This window comes from Eurytemora carolleeae, unplaced genomic scaffold (genome assembly GCF_000591075.1).
Source record: "Eurytemora carolleeae unplaced genomic scaffold, Eaff_2.0 scaffold968, whole genome shotgun sequence".
Taxonomy (NCBI): Eukaryota; Metazoa; Arthropoda; class Copepoda; order Calanoida; family Temoridae; genus Eurytemora; species Eurytemora carolleeae.
In genome coordinates this window covers 75,890-82,120 of record NW_019396981.1, presented here as the reverse complement: position 1 = coordinate 82,120, position 6,231 = coordinate 75,890, and positions in this window count along the sequence as shown.

Here is a 6,231-nt window from a genome sequence, read left to right as displayed (position 1 = left end):
AATTATGGGAAATATAATGAGGAATTATGGGAAATAAAAAAGGATTTATGGGAAACTAATCCGGATGTTTTCATCTCTTTCTTCTCCTTCTTCCCCCCACACAGAGTCAACATATCTCGCCACCCAACCTTTCCTAGATCTCCCACCCTACAATTTATAAAATAATATTTTAAAATTAGTTTTATCTCATAGTTAAATCATCAGAAAAGTACATGAATGAAATAAAAGAGTCTTAAAGGCAGAAAATAAAGGGCATGTCCCATATCATATTAGATCGTCAATGGGTCTAAATTACGATTTTCGGGACTTATCAGAAAATTTAAGAAGATTGAATCATTTTGTAAAATTGAATAAGACTTAAATAAAAATTTTCTTGAAGAAAAGGCTAGGGTTTTTCTAGGCTAGGGTTTTTCGAGTATTATGTGTTTATTTTGGCACTAAAGCTTGAAGATAATCTGATATGATAAGGCACTGTGTATAAAAAATCGCAATTAGAATTTGTTGATAGATCCCATTAACATATATATCACTATTATAACTATTGATTTGATTATCAAGTATGACAATCCAATGTTAAAACCTTGTAATTAAGGGGATCGACTGTCGACATTTTCAAATGGAGTTAAATTTTCGATTTACAAAGGTACCCTCTAACTCTAGCCTGTGCACAAGCATGGAGATTGGATATATAGATCGTGAATTTGCGCTTTCTCTGTAATATTGAGTATTGGATCTAAGCAGCAGGGACATGGAACGAAATTGGCGAATTTATATCTTTCTAAGATAAAAAAGACGATATCTTTCTCAATACATGTTAAAAGAGTACAGCATTATGAAATAAAACCCTATCTCGGGTTGGGTCCCTTTAAATGCTATTTACAAAACTGCAAGAACTGAATGAGTTGTGCGGTTTTTTGTGCAATCAATAAATTTCCTGCAAGTTTTCGGAATTCCAAGGTTATAAGGAAATACAGAGTAAGTTCTAGCTCCAAGATCACTTTATTACCTTCTTCTTATACAATGTATACAAACAAACCGTACGTACAAATATATTTTATATAGTATATGCAAATAATATCGAGTTGTCTGGAAACATCGATTTATTCAGATTATAAAGTTTATATACAACAAAGTCCTGAAGCATAAAATGGCGTCTGAGAATTCTATAATCCTTAATACTCTGGGAATCTTCACTGTTGAATTTATTAATCCAATTTCTATGGTTAGTGAATTTGAAATAAATTACTAAACGGTTGAACAATTTAAAAATAGTTAATTTTATCAACATGTGGAAAAAGTATTCATGGAAATTGTTTGGATTTAAGTTTTCACTTTCGATTTAAAACCAATCAACAACGATTCATAACTGCCTGGTTTATATAATGATTAAATCCAAATACCAGGAAAATAACCCAAGGTAAAATATTCTAAGCCTGTAACTTAAGATAAATTAGCGTCATGAAACCCAGGATCGGGAACCCGGTTTCACAAATTGGGTTAAGTATTTTTGTACAGTGGTAGGCGATGATTATATCAATACAATGAAGACGACTTTCAATTAAAATTTTGATTTATATCAAGCTGTTAGAGAAATGGATACAAAAAAAACATAGAAATCAGGAGAGGCTGTCAATTGAAAAGGCTTCTATTTGGTTACGTGTGAAATTGTAATAAGAACAAAGCTTGATAACAATCAAAACTTTTGTAATAAAAGTCGTCTTCATTGTTTTGATATAGATCGTCTACTACTGTAAATAGCAATATATTTTTTTTGCAAACTTTGTTTATGTTGAGATGAAGACGATTAAGGGGGGGGGGGTCGGGAAAGGAGATGAAAAGTGAGAAGTGAAGAAAAGGGAAGTGGGGGAGGGAGGGAGGGGGGTGGGGGCTCAGTTTCTATAAATACCTGATACTCGTATAGTCCTAGGGGTGGTGAGTGAACTAAAGCATTGTCAGGTTTCTGCTGAGAGATTGGAGGAGGTAGAGCAGGTACTAGGTCAGGTAGGTATACTACTCTATATATTTACAGCTCTATGGATATATATTTAGCTAGATATACTACTCTATATATTTACAGCTCTGTGAATATATTTAGCTAGATATACTATTCTACATGTTTACAGCTCTATGGATATATTAAGTTAGATATACTACTCTACATATTTACAGCTGTATGGAAATATTTAGCTAGATATACTACTCTATATATTTACAACTCTATGCAGTTATATTTAGCTTGATATACTTCTCTATATATTTACAGCTCTATGGATATATTCAGCTAGATATAGAGACTACCCTATGGATATATTTAGCAAGATATACTACTCTATATATTTACAGCTCTATGGATATATTTAGCTAGATATACTACTCTATATATTTACAGCTCTACTCTATGACCATTCTTAGCAAAAAAAAAAACAGTACTGTTATATTTTCGTTTTTGTATCAGAGCGCCTAAAGTTTTTAAAGTTCAATACTTTTTGAATTAATGTCACCAAGTAGCTTTGATTCCAAAAGGTATAAAATCTCTAGTTTACATGCATGAATATTTAAATTTCTCCATGATTTGCCTGAATGAATTCGAGAAATTGATAAGCAGTAGAAACCAGCAAATCTAAAAATAAGTTTTAAAAAGATTAACAAAATATATTATTCTTAACCTTGTAATATTGTATAACAGTAAAAAGTTTAACGATAAACAAAATCTCAGAATGTAAGTTTAAGAAATAGGAAAAAGTGCTTTCAAATTATATTACATTAAAAACCTTTAAACTTAGGCTATACTTACTGTAACTACACATGAAGTTTTCATTATGTTTTACAAAAAAATCTGAAATCAAATCAATCAAATGTGAATACAATAAAATAGCGTTCAGACAGTATGATTCAGTAGGTAGATAAATCCTATAATATCTTAACTTAATTTATCATAAACAAATTCTTAACAGAAATATTGTGTTGTCTTACTACTCTTAGATCTATTTTGTGGATAAGAGGTATTTTTTGAAGACATTAAATTTTGATTAACATATTTGTGGACAAATAGTCCACCAGGGCATTGTGAACGTTTGCAGATAAATATATATCTTAAATCCTTGATGATATATATCTTAAATCCTTGATGTCCTTTTTACATATAGATGATATATATCTTAAATCCTTGATGTCCTTTTTACATATAGATGATATATAATGTCCTTTTTACATATAGATGATATATATCTTAAATCCTTGATGTCCTTTTTACATATAGATGATATATATCTTAAATCCTTGATGTCCTTTTTTAACATTCCAGGTTATGAGGCCCCTCAAGAATCCAGAAGATGTTTAACCTATTTCAAAATTGTATGCTCGAGCTCGATAAGTTTTTAAAATGATAAGATAAATAAATCAGTTTGAAAACTGTTTTGGATAATTTCTTTGGTAAGAGAAATGTTTTCACTTAGTTTAATAATAGCAAGGTAATAAAAAGTATTTATTATTAATGTAATTCTTAATAAAAAATGGGCCATTCTAAGTTCTAAGGTAGCTTTTGATTCTGATTGAGCTACATAACCCCCCCCCCTCTCTCTTCCTACTACTTTCCCCTACCTATTGGACGAAACACCTCCAATTGTAGGATTTAAAAAAAAAGACGGCCAATGTTGCAAGCTTGGCAAATCCCGTCATAAGTGTTAGTTTAAAGATTACATCTATGTAAAATGATGTACTTTAATGATGAATATCTATCTATCTATCTAAGTAGGATTTTGTTTTGTGTTAAATCTGTATATAAATTTGGCTTGTCTGTCTGTTTGTCTGTCTGTTTGTATCCAATAAACGTCAAAACGGCTTAACCGATCGGGCCCAAATTTTTTGTGGGACATCACGTGACCACAGGGAAGGTTTATGAATGATAAAAAAATGTGTTTTAAAGGTTTTTAATTTTGTAAAAAATTTAAATTCTTGAAAATCCAAGAATTTTTTTTTAAAACCGCAAAATTTTTTGATCTTTGTTTTAAAATGTAAACAAAAAGAACATGTTCACAATTTTAATAGAAGATGGGCGCGAAGCGCCTTAAAAGCCTAGTAATTATAGATTCTTTTAGAGCACATGTAAAGCCAAAAAAACTGTAATGAAAATCCTTCGCCAAAATTTAGGGAGAGGGCAAATTTAAGACGTTGACTGAAACTTCCACAGCTATTGGGGACAACAACCGTTACATTTACTGAAGTCTTAGCATCTAAGCCCCCAGCCCCTCTGAATACGCCCTTGCATCAACCCATTGTTAATTTATACACAAAAACATTTTGGACTTTATTTGTAGTTTTTGAGTGTTTGTTTTGTAAATACCAAAATAAACAAAGAATATTTAAATATTATAGAAAAGCAGGGGCGTACGAGGGGTACCAAGCCCTCCGGCCCCCATACGCGTGCCCCCCTTGTGGGGGGGGGGGCTCTTTTAATATTACATCTGCTTGCACTTTCCTTCCTCAGGCAATCTAAATTCTACATTGCAATTGGATTGCAATCACCCAAAGTAAAAGATTAAGAAAAGAAATAAAATATATTCTGATTCACAACAATACCCTTCAAAGCTTTATCTGATCAAGTATTGCATTAAATATCCATGTTTCTCATTTTGAAAATTGATTATTTTTATTTGTGGTTTCTCTACAAAAGTGACTCGCGCATTTCTTGCTTCAGAAACGTTGGAGAAATGAAGGAAGTAAAGAAGGAAGAAAAGAAGGAAGAAAAGAAGGAAGAAAAGAAGGAAGAAAAGAAGGAAGAAAAGAAGGAAGAAAAGAAGGAAGAAAAGAAGGAAGTCCCCTCCTCCTGAGACCCAACAATCCAGTCATGATCCTTAGAATTATCCTATACAGTAAATAGAAGAAGATAGAGGTGCAGCATGATATCGAGATGATACATCCAGGAAATATATTAACCATGGAAGATGTAAAATGTGATTGGATGGTTAATTGTTAGATGGTTGTTTGGTTAGATCACTAAATGATTACATGTTTTAATGATTAAATTGTTAGATAGTTTGATGGTTAGATGATTAGATGGTTAAATGGTTAAATTGTTTTTTGGTAAATAGTAAAAAATTCAAATTGTTATTAAATAATTAGATAGTTAAATTGTTAGATGGTTTGATGGTTAAATAATCGGATGGTTAGTTGGTTGGATTGTTAAATGGTTAAATTGTTATTTGGTTAGAAGTTTGACTGTAGTAAATACCCTACTCTATAAACTGCTCTCAGTTTCATATCTATCCAGGTACAATTCAGTTCCACTTAGTTGTCAATGTCTAAAGCCGGTTACAATCGTGAGCACGATCTCATGAGCTATTGATGTCACCCAGACACTAATTCGTATTATATCAATTACAAACCAATGGGCGCGATCTCAGCTCATATGTTTCAACGAGAACCAAATTACTCTTGGTATTAATCAAATCGGAGTCTCTATAACAACTAATGTATTTGAGGTTTATATATTACAAGTTAAAGCCATGTTACGTATTTACAACACAGTTAAAATAGGCGCAATTAAGATGTACGTCATTATATATATATATATATATATATATCACATGATTAAACTAATCATGCTACGTATTCATTTGAAGTGCAGTACAAATGAATAATGGGTTTTAGCTAGAAGTTTACAAACTAGATAGTTAATAATGTACAATGCAGCTTGCAGGTTAACAGAATATTGTGTTTCCCGATATTTATCAATTGACTTGCTAGAGGGTCAAATGGTTGGATGGTTAAATTGTTAGTTGGTTGGATAGTTAAATGGCTATATGTTAAATGGTTGGATGGTTAACAGGTTAAATGGTTAAATTGTAAGATGGTTAAATAATAATATGGTTAAATTGCAAGATGGTTAAATAATAATATGGTTAAATTGTAAGATGGTTAATATGGTAAGTTGGTTAAATTGTAAGATGGTTATATGGTTAGTTGGTTGGATGGTTAAATGGCTGCATGGTTAAATGGTTGGATCTTTAAATGGTTAAATGGTTGGATGGTTAAATGGCTGCATGGTTAAATGGTTTGATGGTTAAATGGTTAAATGGTTTGATGGTTAAATGGCTGCATGGTTAAATGGTTGGATAGTTAAATGGTTAAATGGCTGCATGGTCAAATGGTTGGATAGTTAAATGGTTAAATGGTTGGATGGTTAAATGGCTGCATGGTCAAATGGTTGGATAGTTAAATGGTTAAATGGTT